General features: G+C 39.5%; 1 protein-coding gene across 8 annotated transcripts in view; it reads right to left on the bottom strand.

The window, feature by feature from the left end:
* RGS7 (regulator of G protein signaling 7) overlaps window positions 1-13,076 on the bottom strand; it is a 242,979-nt gene that overhangs the window by 176,085 nt on the left and 53,818 nt on the right. For 2 of the 8 annotated variants that reach the window (XM_031438552.2, XM_064477206.1), the window contains exon 2: window positions 2,702-2,820. The exons of the other annotated variants lie outside the window; for them this stretch is intronic. The gene's annotated coding sequence lies outside the window, so the exon portion shown is untranslated. The remainder of the gene's footprint in view (window positions 1-2,701; window positions 2,821-13,076) is intronic. 8 annotated transcript variants of the gene reach the window in all.

Here is a 13,076-nt window from a genome sequence, read left to right on the forward strand (position 1 = left end):
TGGTACCCAGCTTTGCCTGCCTGAGGGCCTTGTGTGCATGCCCGTGTATCAGTACATCTCAAACTCCACCCACAGGAATAGTGTTTCCTTAGGAGGCCCCATCAAAATCTCTATTTTCAGAAGCACATTTTATATACTTACAGACCACAGAATGAGATTACAGCAAGCCTTCTTTGCAGGAGTGAATATATAGAAGATAAATTAAGAAAGCTTTATTGAGAGACAACACATTTTTTAATGCTAAGAAATGCTCTCTTAACCACTATATATAAAAATAGATAAAAAAACAAATTTCTTCTGTATAGCACAGGGACCTATATTCAATATCTTGCAATATCCATTAATGAAAAAGAATATAAAAATGAATATATATATATGCAGGACTGGGACATTACGCTGTACACCAGAAATTGACACACTGTAACTGACTATACGTCAGTAAAAAAATAAATAAATAAATAAAATAAAATAAAACAGGCACACATTGTGCTCTGAGCAGATGTTAAATACAGAACTGGCAAGACAAAAAAAAAAAAAAAAAAAAAGAGGTGCTCTCTTCCACGTTGGATGGAGGCTCCACCATGAAGGCAAGGTGGGCATGACCAGTTAAATCAGAGGAGCCCTACTGTGTCTGGTTTACATATTGTTTCTAAGTGTTTTCTCTGAGGAAAGGATAGTACAGGACAAAGCACCCAAACATCGGTGTTCAAGTATAATCTAGGCCAGAAAAGATGGCAGTGTAGCTTTTTACTCTATTCTAGAATCCCCTGGGAAAGAAAGGTTTTGGGGGCTCCCCTGAGAATTCTGATCAGCTTGGACAAGACCAGATGGAACAAGGGCTTTGCAGATACCCTAAATTAGTCTCCCTAAGTGAGCCTAAACTTCCATCCACCAAGATAGTCCCTGGGACTGAGCCTGGTCAGCCGAGGGATAGATCACTCCCTCTGTTTCTCTCTCATAACAACTTCTTCCCTCAAGGGCCTTATATGCACATGCAGAAAACAAAAGTGCTCTGTAGAAAGTGCCGGGACAGAAATGTGGTGTAGGGTGCCAAGGGAGCCAGGAGAGGGAGCAACTTGGAGATGGCCAACCTGTACAGTTCTTAACACTGTGTTTGTGTGTGTTTGTGTGTGTTTGTGTGTGTGTGCATTTAGACGTCTGGAGAGGAAAAGGAGGAAGAAAAGGAAGCAACCACAGCTACAACTTCTGCCTGAAGATACTACCATGTTACACAGGTTTTGTGAATATCACTTTGCTTGCAACACACCATTTGGGATCAGTTACTTTGGGGTCAGCAATTTTGTACCATCAAAACAGATCTCAACAGCTTTATTACACATACAGCTGCCCCAAGAACTTCAATGAATACTATTTTCCCTTATGGAACTTTACTAACCCTCTCTTTTCCCCATTCCACTAAATCTATTGAATGTTCCAGGGAGGAACAATAAGAGAAAGAAAATTACAATTTTTATGCAGTGAATATATGTATAATGTCTAGAAATATTAAAGGTGGAGAGATAAGTAGATAATGAGGCATTACAGAGCATGATGAGGAGGGGAGGGTGTAGCGCAGTGCTAGAGTGTGTGCTTAGCATGCATGAGGTCCTGGGTTCTATCCCCAGTACCTCCATTAAAATAAATAAGTAAATAAATAAACCTAAATACCTCCCCCTCAAACAAAACAAACCAAATAATAAATAAATAATTTTTTTAAATTCTCAAAAAAAAAACAGAGTCTGATGAGTTCTTGAGATTTTCATGAAACATTTTTTTAACCTGCTTTCCAGATCTCACTGGCCACTGTATCTCCACATAGCTCGTGGACCTCTCACTCTTAATCTTTACTGCCACTACATTGCTTTCATGCCGGTAACCTCACTTGTTCTAACCCGGATGGCAGCCTCTGCTGTTTGGCCTCTGCCTCTGGAGGCATTCAGGGTGGACCCCATTCAGGGTGTTCTCCATTCAGCAGGCAGAATGATCCGCATAAATTACAAATCTGACTGTGTTCCTCCATCTGAAACTCTTCCATATCCTCTCCCAATGGCCTTCCCAGATAAAGGCCAAACTAATCAATCTCTTGTTTAAGCACCCCCCCCATCATCTGACTCTTTGTTACTTGCTTACCTGTGACTTATGAGCCAGACAAATGAACCATCTGCAATACTCCAAACGTGCTGTGATGTTGTCTCTCTCAGTCCCCTTTTATTACTCCTCTTGCCAGGGATGAACTGTCCCTGTTCCTAGTCTAGATCATTGATTCTCAAGGGTTATCAGCAGTATTAACAAGGGGAACTTGTAAGAAATGCAAAATATGAGGCTTCACAGAGACCTTCTGAGTCTGGGAGTGAGGCCAGAAATCCATAAATCAGTACCATTAAATTACACCTGCATCTGCTACGCTTCTATCAGAGGAGATAGAAAGTGCAAAGCAACTAGCACGCCATCAATTACTACACTGTCTGCAATCCAGCATGCCTGTGGCAGGAGTGAAGCCCGTGAAGGCCACTTAGTGATGCTAAAACAGAAGTGGCTTGAACAGAGTAAATGGATGATGAGCAGGGCCCCACGGCTTGAGTCAGATAAACATTATAGAAACAGAGACTGTCAGCATCTCTCAAGAGCCCTAGAAGGTCAGATTGTCCAGTCTCATTATTTCAGAGAATAAGCACGAGCCCAGAAAGGTGAAATGGCTTACCCAGGGTGAGACAGACAGAGGAAAATCAAGACAAGAGCGCTGCAGGGGGAGAAGGCTGCATGGCGAAACAGTGGAGTCATCTAACGGCCAGTGACACAGGCAAGTGCCTGGGCGGACACCTGGGCAGAGTGGAGAGTGACATGTGCTGCTATTAATAATTCAGTGCACTGATCCTGCAGTTTAGACACCTGCCACCACAGAAGGGATGCCCCACTAGGCGTAATGATTCTGACCAGTAGTATCAGGCTCAAGTAATAGATAAGTTTGATGGAGGTAGAGAGTCTGTTCTTTAAACACGGTCACAAATATTATTAACATGTGTGTGTGTGTCTGTGTGTGTAAATATTGCTTGTGTGAAATCAAAACCTATTCAATTCAAACTGGGTTGCCAGTTTTAAGGTAGTAACCATGTGAAAGAGTAGATCTCATTGAAACACGGGTCTGCTAAATGTATATTTATATATATATATAAGTACATAAAAATAATAGGAATATAAATATATAAAAAACATAAATATATAACTATATATTTTGTATACAGTTAAGTTATATGTATAGTTATTTATCTTTATGTATATTATACATTACATTCCCACTATATAGAGTTAGAAATTTTATATATTAACACCTAGGAATTATATATATATAAAATTAGAAATATAACCTTGAAAATATAGTAAAATTATAATAATATATTAATTATAACATTAAAATGTTAAATGATAAGGCTTTAATAACACTGTAATTTTAGATTTTAACAAGAAAAATAGAAATACTATGATTGGGGGACCAATATTAAGGTAAACAAATCACTGCCCTGCTCCCTGAGCCATTTCCGTTCATATTAAGCACTCTCCTGACAACTCGTGCTGGTCTTCTGGGCATCAAGAAAACCTGGTATCAAAAGGCCTTTAAGTTGCTTCCATCACTTCTTCATCTTCATCACAGGCAGCCCATCCGCCCTCCTCAGAAGGTCGGTGCTCATGAAGAGGACAGTCTTGGTGGACCTCCCCGCACTCCTTACTCAGCTGTTTGCTTCTCCCCAGGTCCTCTCCAGGAGCCCTCTGCCTCTCTCCAGTGAGGGAGAAATCAGAAGACCTGGGGCCTCAGGACAGCCTTACTTGCCTACCAAAGGAAGTACCTTCCACTTGACAATTCAAGTAATGGAAAGAGTCCTCGGACACCTTGCCCCACATTTGACTCTAAGAGTCATTTTACTTTTGTATAAACACTATTAGTAATGCCCTAGCAAATGAATTTGGCTTAGTATTTCTTGAGGCATAAATTGTCCAGAGATGGTTTCTGTTTTCATCTCAACCTCCATCCTATAGGCTTCAAGGCCACAGAGAAGAGGCAGCACATGCCTGTGGAACCGGCTGCTTTTAAAGGGGGCTACTTTGACCTTCAGCCCTCTGCCTTGTGGAAGCACTCAGCAACCTCGTGGAACAGACAGCAGCCAGTGATGCCACACTTAGAAAAATGCCTTTGAGAGTTTGATGAGCTTCAGGAACCCTCTTCACCTTTCAGGGAGTATGAGCCATATAAGATCCCTACACCCCCAACTCTACTAAGAGTGACTCAGATACCAGGGAAGGGGGAAGGTTATAGCTCAAGTGGCAGAGTGCATGTCCAGCACGCAAGAGGTCCTGGGTTCAATCCCCAGTACCTCCTCCAATCAGAAATCAGTGAATAAGCCTAACTACCTCCCCCTCATTAAACAAACGAACAAACAAGACAAGACACCAGCGCAGATGCATACACATGTCTGTGCACACGAACAGGCCCCTACTGTCCGTGTTTCTAGGAAGCCTACTCTTGCACATGGTTATCACCCGAGAAGCACAACCTAGAGTGAATCTAATTATTTTTTCTACAGGTAACAAACAATATGTTTACTTTTTGAAATCTCGTCTTTAAACATTTGTAATACCTTTTGCTACTCTTTCAGTCTTTTGTGTCTTTTGTTTGTTCCCCTCTCCCATTCCTATTCTCCAAACCAACCTTGTTTTCTCTCTTTATCCCAGAGAAGGTGACTTAATCAGAAACTTACAAATATGAAAATGAATATATGTATGTTCCTATATGACTGAAGCATTGTGCTGTACACCAGAAATTGACACATTGTAAACTGACTATACATACATATATATATATATATATGAAACTTATACCATGCATTTGAACTGAAGAAGCAGAGTTGATAAGTGTCACCTGAATTATGTTGGGTATTTCATTAAATATAGCTCCATCTTGACACTTCCTCTCCCTTAATAGCCAATAAGCCACCAAGAATCAAGGATTCTTAACTCATCACATAGGATTTCATAGGCCATGGAAAGAAGTCTGAATATTATTCCAAGTGCAGTAGGGAACTGAGGTTTTTAGCAGGAAAGTGAGGTTTTTAGCAGGTAAGTGGCATATTTGGTTTTCACCTTATTTTTTAGGTTGCAAAATTATATTCTTTATTTTTTAATTGAAGTATAGTTGATTTACAGTATTATATTAGTTTCAGGTCTCCAGCATAGTGATTCAATATTTTTACAGATTATACTCCATTTAAAGTTATTACAAAAGAATGGCTATATTACCTATGTTATACAAAATATCCTTGTTTCTTGCTTATTTTATAAATAGTAGTTTGTATGTCTTAATCCCCTACCCCATCTTGCCCCTCCCCACTTTCCTCTTCATATCTGTCTGTCTGTCTGTCTATCTATCCATTCATCTATATCACATGTTCCCTTATCCATTCATCTTTTGATAGACACTTAGGTTGCTTCCATGTCTTGGCTATTGTAACTAATGCTGCTATGAACATGGGAGTGCTTATATCTTTTCAAATAAGTGTTTTCTTTTTTTTTTTTTTTTTCAGATATATATCCAGGAGTAGAATTGCTGGATCATATGGTAGTTCTATTTTTACTTTTTGGAGGAACCTCCATACAGTTTCCCATAGTAGCTACACCAATTTACTTTCCCACCAATAATGTATGAGGGTTTCCTTTTCTCCGCATCCTTGCCAGTATTTGCTATTTATTTTCTTTTAGATGACAGCCATTCTGATAGGTGTGAGGTGATACTTCAGTGTGATTTTGATTTGCATTTCTCTAATAATTAGCTATGTTGAGCATCTTTTCATGTGCCTGTTAGCTATCTGTATGTCTTTTTGGGAAAAAAAAATGTCTATTTGGGTCTTCTGCCCAGTTTTTGATAGGGTTGTTTGATTTTTTTGATATTCAGCTTTATGAGCTGTTTATATATCTTGGATATTAACCCATTATCAGTTATATCATTTGCAAATATTTTCTCTCCCACTTGGTTTTCACTTTTAAAAGGTTGCTGGCTCCTAGGATATACAATGGAAGCAGAGAGGCCAGTTAGAGGGTTACTACAATAATCACAGGGTCACTTGACCAGAGGGGAGAGAAATGGATGGATCTGGGATATAATTTATGTAGTGCCAACAAGACTATACTTAATGGCTTGGAAGAGAGAATGAGGGGCGATGAGGAAAGGGGATGAATTAAGGGAGATACCTAGGTTTCTACTTGAACAACCAAATTACTGGGGTTGGTCGGCCCTTTTGAGATAGGGTACAGAGGGGCAGGAGAAATTTGGGGGTAGAGAAGGAAATCAAGAGCTCTGTTTTGGCTACATTCACATGCCTATTAACATGCAAATAGAAATGAAGAAAAGTACCTGTTTTTTTTGGGAAGGCAAGAACCTGAGAACACCATGAAATTGGAGCAGCCAGTAAAGATATTTCCTATTACAACAGTTCAACACTTGATTCTGCCTTAGAGGCAGCCATCTCATCACTCAGAGAACATTTTTTTCAGAAGAACCGTGAGATATGCAAACAGATAGAGATTTTTCTGGATGCAGAGTGTTAGAAGCCAAAAATAAAAGAGCTCCTTCATGGGAGGCATAGTTGAATGTCTCCAGATTGTTTCCTTTAGAGCAAAATTCCTTTCCCAAGTGTGGATTTAGATGGACCTATACAATTGTACACTATTACTTTCTTTAAAAAATGTATGAGTGTCTTTGGTGATGGAGTATATACGAAGACTGGGCCAACTATCAGAGGAGATCAGAAATTGATACTCCCAAAATTAGCAAGAAGAATATGTAGGGTCTGCTTGAAAGTGAGATGCAACTATAAAAAGAAACGGAATCTGACTCACTTACATTTACCTATATTTTTCCACTTGTGTATTTCTAGACAATAACTCAAACTTAGAGAAATATACTGATGCATCTTCTGTGGTGGTCTAGCATGACTGTCTGATTTAAACTCTAGGACTAGACCACATCCCTGTAGAAGCAGAATGTGAAATTTCTTTTGGAGTAAACAGGTATTTCCTCTGTCAGTGTCCCCATAAAGAGATTCATTCCAGTACCACTACAAGATTTAGGAAGGCATATCTTAAACTGAAAAGAATGGAGATGAGAAGAACTAATCTCCCTCTTGCTCAGAGACTTGGAGGATGCATGGCTCTGGGTTTCGATCAGTCCTTTAAGGGTAGGTAAACTGGCTTTTGCAACATGGTAAGAGGCTAGAATCTGAGGGATCTGGGCATGTCGGCTTTAAAATGGCCCTTCTAGTAGCCATTATAAATTGTTCTCTTTGTTGTTGTTTTCTTCTGCTATTCCTAAACACACTGTAAATCTTATAAACATAAGCGCCCACGCTTGGATGAAGCAACACAGGGGACAGTAGCATCTGCCCAAAGGGAGCCACTTCTAGGAGGCGGGCGCACAGAAGGAAGCCAGCAGCAGTCCTAGACCTGAGATTGCTGGCTGGCTGGCTGAGGAGCACAGTGGCAACTGGAAGAAACTCACTTAATAGTAACCATCCCCTTGGAACTCCCAGAAATACACGGGAAGAGACGTGGCAAAAGACTAGAATTATTGCACTCGAGCAGGAGGGAGGCTGAAGCAATCATGCATCTGGTCTTTAAAAGAGAACAGATCTTCATTTTGTCTACAAGAGGAGACACACTTGGAATATTTCACTGTGTCCTTCTCTAGGTTGTAAGCTCCCTCAAAGCAACGATCCATCCTGTAAGACAGATTCAACAATTATTTCTGAATGAAAGGATAAAGGTACCCTTGAATGAAATCTTTTCATTCAAATAGCTCAGTTTATTTTAGAGCACTACCAAGTCATACTTCCTGAATGTGTATATCTTGAATTCGACTGTTATTAATATGATGCGGTAACTACTTCTGTATGAGTCTTAAGTTGTAATAATAGGAAGAAAGAGAATCTATGTGCATAAATCACTTATATGAGAGAAATAGCCACATGCTATATGTTCTTTACCAATAGTGCCAGGGATGGCAGGCCTAGGAGGCCCAGAGGGTAAAGCTTTGCAATAGCTTTCTTTAATATAATGCAAGCCTGTAAGTGGTGTGTGTGGCCATTAAAAGCAAGAATCAAACCATGTTTAACTAGAGTAAGCTGGGACTAACTGAGGCTCCTTTACACAACTGAAAAAAAAATAGGGATAGTGATGTTAGACTAATAAAATAATTTAAATATCTTTGTCTTTGGGATAAAATAAAAACAGAATTAGTGTCTTGTATCAATACATTTGTTTTCTGACCCAAAAATATAATTTCTTGATAAATATTACATCTACACTTGAAATGAATGTGTATCCTACATTAATTGGATTGTAATTGTATAACTGTCAATATGGTCAAGTTGACAGATGGTGCTGATCAAGTTTTCTGTATCCCAACTTAACAACAGCAAAAAACTCAACTCAATCCAAAAATGGACAGAAGACCTTAACAAGCAGTTCTTCAATGAAGACATGCAAATGGCCAACCGGCACACACACACACAAATGTTCAATACCACTAATTATCAGAGAAATGCAATTCAAAACTACAATGAGGCATCACTTCCCAACAGTCAAAATGGCCATCATTCAAAAGTCAACAAGCGATAAATGCTGGAGAGGGTGATAGAGAAAAGGGAACCCTCCTACACTGCTGGTGGGAATGTATTTTAGTGCAGCCATTATGGAAAACAGTATGGAGATTCCTTAAACTGAAGATAGGTTTACCATATGATCTAGCAATCCCACTCCTGGGCATATATCCAGAGGGAACTCTAATTTGAAAAGATACATGCACTCCAATGTTCACAGCAGCACTATATACAATAGGCAAGACATGGAAGCAAGCTAAGTGCCCATCGACAAAGGATTGGATAAAGAAGTCGTGGTATATTTATACAATGGAATACTACTCAGTCATAAAAAAGAATAAAATAATGCCATTTGCAGCGACATGGATAGATCTAGAGATCATCATTCTAAGTGAAGTAAGCCAGAAAGAGAAAAAAAATACCATATGATATCACTTATATGCGGAATCTTAAAAAAGAAAAAGAGGGCACTAATGAACTCATCTACAAAACAGAAACAGACTTGCAGACATAGTAAACAATCTTATGGTTACTGGGGGAAAGGGAGTGGGAAGGGATAAATCTGAGAGTTTGAGATTTGCAAATGTTAGCCACTATATATAAAAATAGATTAAAAAAATTCCTTCTGTATAGCACAGGGAACTATATTCCACATCTTGCAATAACCTTTAATGAAAAAGAATATGAAAACAAATATATGTGTGTATATGCATGACTGGGACATTGTACTGTACACCAAAATGGACACACTGTAACTGACTACACTTCAATTAAAAAAAAACTTAATCTAGGGATTAAAATATTGGTTCATAATTCCATAATCAATTTGTTGAACAGAATGAAGACCAGAATGAATGCAAGTCATCTGACACCCTATGTTCGTTCAGCTACAACATACTGTCTCCTATTCATATGAGATCTGTCCTGTACCCACCTAAGTTCTCCTGGCCTGTCCACTGAAAGTCCCAAGTTCACCGTGGAGCTCTTCTAACCATCATGGCTCTCCCAGCCTCAGTCTTTTTTGAGCTTCTACACTAATTGCAGGCTAAGCCACACACAAGAAATGTTCTACTGTTTCTTGCAGGAAACTCTCACAGCATACTATCGGTGACTGGAGGGTATGGACTGATCACTTGGTATTACTCTCCTGTTCCTGGTTTCTACTGGGCACAGACAAGGTGGCTCTAAATATTTGTTCAATGGTTGAATCATTTAACGTAACTCAGCTGTTTCTGTCCACCCCGTTAAGTGTATCAGTTACCTATATTGCCTGAAAAAGCCAGACCTGCCCTCGAAATGGCACCTGCTTTATCACAGGGTAACCAACCCAAGCATTCATTTAAAATCAAGACATTCAACTTGGGCTTAGACATAGCAAAGAATAAAGTATTATAGTTTACTTTGGGGGGATTTGTTTTTGCTCCATAGGTTGACCTTCGATAAAACATTCAACCTCTCTGAATCTTGGTTTCCTCATCTCTAGTAGTGGGGATGATAATTATCTGCCTTATCTGTAGACAATACTATTGTGAAAGTCAATAACAAAGCATTCGAATACCCTTTTCCTCCATCCCACTCTTCCCTGTCCCCTAAACCCAGATCAATCCTGTGTCTCATTCCACTAATACTATGTACAGTTTCAGCAAATGTCCAAAGAATTGGCTAAAACAGGCTTAAGATGGGACTCCTCACTAAGACGTATGTATTTCAAAAGAAAACATCTAATGTAAAACTTCTTCAAGCCTCAAAGGCTTTACGTCTTGGTGAATGATGCAGTCAGCGGAGCAGGCGTTCAGGAAGGGAGCCCTGCTGGCCCCCTCAAGCCACACCACACAAGCAGCAGTCTCAAACTGTTGGGTTTCTCGTGCTCTGTCTTCCACTTTCAGCTCTGCCTGGGTTTCAAGTTACTTCTCTCAAAAATGAGGGCAACAACTGAGATAATCACAAAAATCCTTCCCAGCTCTAGAATTCTATTCTATCCTTTATACCTGGAAGATAGCCGCTAAATAAGGACCAGCAGCCTCAATGATGTTCATCATAACCAAGGAGAGAAAGATGACCATCTAGTGATACTAGACCTATAGAAAATTATGACGATTAAGAAAGCAAGAACTCAAAAATGCCATTTTCCCTAATTCTTTATAGTGTTTGCAGGTTCAAAAATGAGGGTAATTTTCTGATTGAAATGAAAATATGTGTTGCATATGTTCTACATGGATGGGCCAATGAAAATAACAGTCATTTTCAAAGGACGGGTGGAAAAAAGAAATTTTCAAGTGAATTAAAGTTATTTACCAACATCACGGCACATTTTATATATCCTCAAAGTCTGAATGTCAGCCCTTCATGTACAGGGTTAAAGCCCACGGCCCCACTCTGTTCTTCATTCCTCCTTGCAATGCCTTGGTAGTTCACAGTGTGCTACGGGGAAAAAAAAAAAGGAAGGAGGACCCTCTGGATGGGTCCTGAGTACCGTAGAGGACACAGGAGAGATATGTGTGTCTATGGTTAATGACCCACTGCTATAATTCTTAAAATATTTAAGGTCATTTTTCAGCTGGTGGGGACCCAGGCATTTAATGGCTCTTTGATGGAAACTGCAAAGTATCTCACTGTCAGTCAAACAAATGAATATTTCATCTTAATAACATCATACTCCGGCAGCAATGCCTCTCAACAAAAGGCTGTCAGAAGTTCACGGGTGCTATCAATAATTTCAATAAGCCCCATGAGAGAGGTTGATTTACCTAGCCTTAATGCACAGCCCTGTGGGAATAGAGTTTTTTGTGAGCTTTGAAATAAAACAGCACTAAAAACAACAGAAAATGAGCTTAACCTCTGAATCAAAAGTTCATTAATTGTAGCCATATTTTATATTGCTACTATTATTAGTAACAAAATAATTACAAAAGCCTCGGGTTTAGAATCTGCGGATCAGTTATTCCTAAATGATAACTCCTTAAGTCATTTCTCAATTTCTAAACTAAATTTCTCAGTTTCTAAACTGAATTTCTAATACTGCATTTCTTCAAGATAGCCATGACTACAGGCAGCCTCTGCTTCTGGTCTTCTGGTCTTTCTCTCTCTTTCTTTTTTTGCTTTTGGTGTTTCCATTTATATTTCATGGGGGGAAAACCCCAATATATCACAATATTTATCTTATTTAAAATACCAACATTATAATGGGAATACTCCCAGCAACTCCTTCAGCCTGCTTCTAGTCAACAGCCCTGCAGGCAGTAACCAAACAGAAGTTTCTAATTTCCACTGGAACGGCTCCAGAGAATACAGGTATAGCAGAGTGGGTAAGACCAACAGGGCTGGTCCCTGCACTTCTCTGTCTTACTTTGTAAAAGCACAAAGTAGAGCATCACGTCCAACTGTCGATGCCCTTCAGGTACCCAACAGACAGAACAGGCCGGACAGCTCTGAACCAGGTGACCTCTCCCTTCCTGGAGGTAGCTTCTGGAAGCAGGCAGACCTGTGTGGAAACCAATCATGTATTCAATCTTCACTGAGCAGGCATTTACAGGCTTCCTGGTATGTGTCAAGGTACTAAGGATGCAGCAGAGAATAAAAGAGTCCAAAACGCCTGCCCCACAGGGCTGACGTATCCCAAATTGTTGCAGATCCCAACACTGGGGGCCACAAAGAGGGACTGAGCCTGGATGGTCTAATATCCACGGAAAATGCTGCAGGAACAAGTCAGAAGTCACAGGATTTCATGTCAGGGATTCAAACAAATGCTGCATCTGTGGTTTTAAACAGACAGTAGGGAAATGACCATTCTTTCCAAATTATAAGAAATAATAATCCTAAAGTTTTCCATATTGCTTGTTATGGCCATCATGTACCACCAGGAACTTGTAGAAATCTTCAGAGTGTATCCAATATACAGCATCATTTATTTAGCTAATAATATTTTAACTTGTGTTTAAGTATTGAATTTCCATAAGCTATAGAAAAATAATTCTTTAAAAGCATTTTTTTTTAAAAAAAAAATAGGACATTAATTCTGTTTGTTGATGGAAAAAACTTTAAAACTTTGCCAGTCATCTTCCAAGGCCACTCCTTCTGGTCATAACTAACGGTGTGACTATGATCAAGGCATACTGTAGCCTCAGTTCTCTTAGCTGTGAGATGAAGTTATCCTCAGTCTTGAGGTTTCCATCAAGCTACTTTACCTCGTCATACTAAGGAGATCAACGCGGTGAGTGTGGAGTGACTTTCACGATGTCACAAGAGATGAAAAGGTAAATGCAGTATTTGGGGCAGGAAAGGATTAAGTAGACATAAACACACAAATAGGGTAGGAGATAAAGGAAAAGGCATAAATGAGGTATTAAAGCCCGATATTCTATGCATCTTGACAATCTAAGGAAAACCAGGAGGGGCCAGGAATGGCTCAACTGCACATTCCCCTCTGCACTGTGC

The sequence above is a fragment of the Camelus dromedarius genome, chromosome 21 (genome assembly GCF_036321535.1).
Source record: "Camelus dromedarius isolate mCamDro1 chromosome 21, mCamDro1.pat, whole genome shotgun sequence".
NCBI classification, from domain to species: Eukaryota; Metazoa; Chordata; class Mammalia; order Artiodactyla; family Camelidae; genus Camelus; species Camelus dromedarius.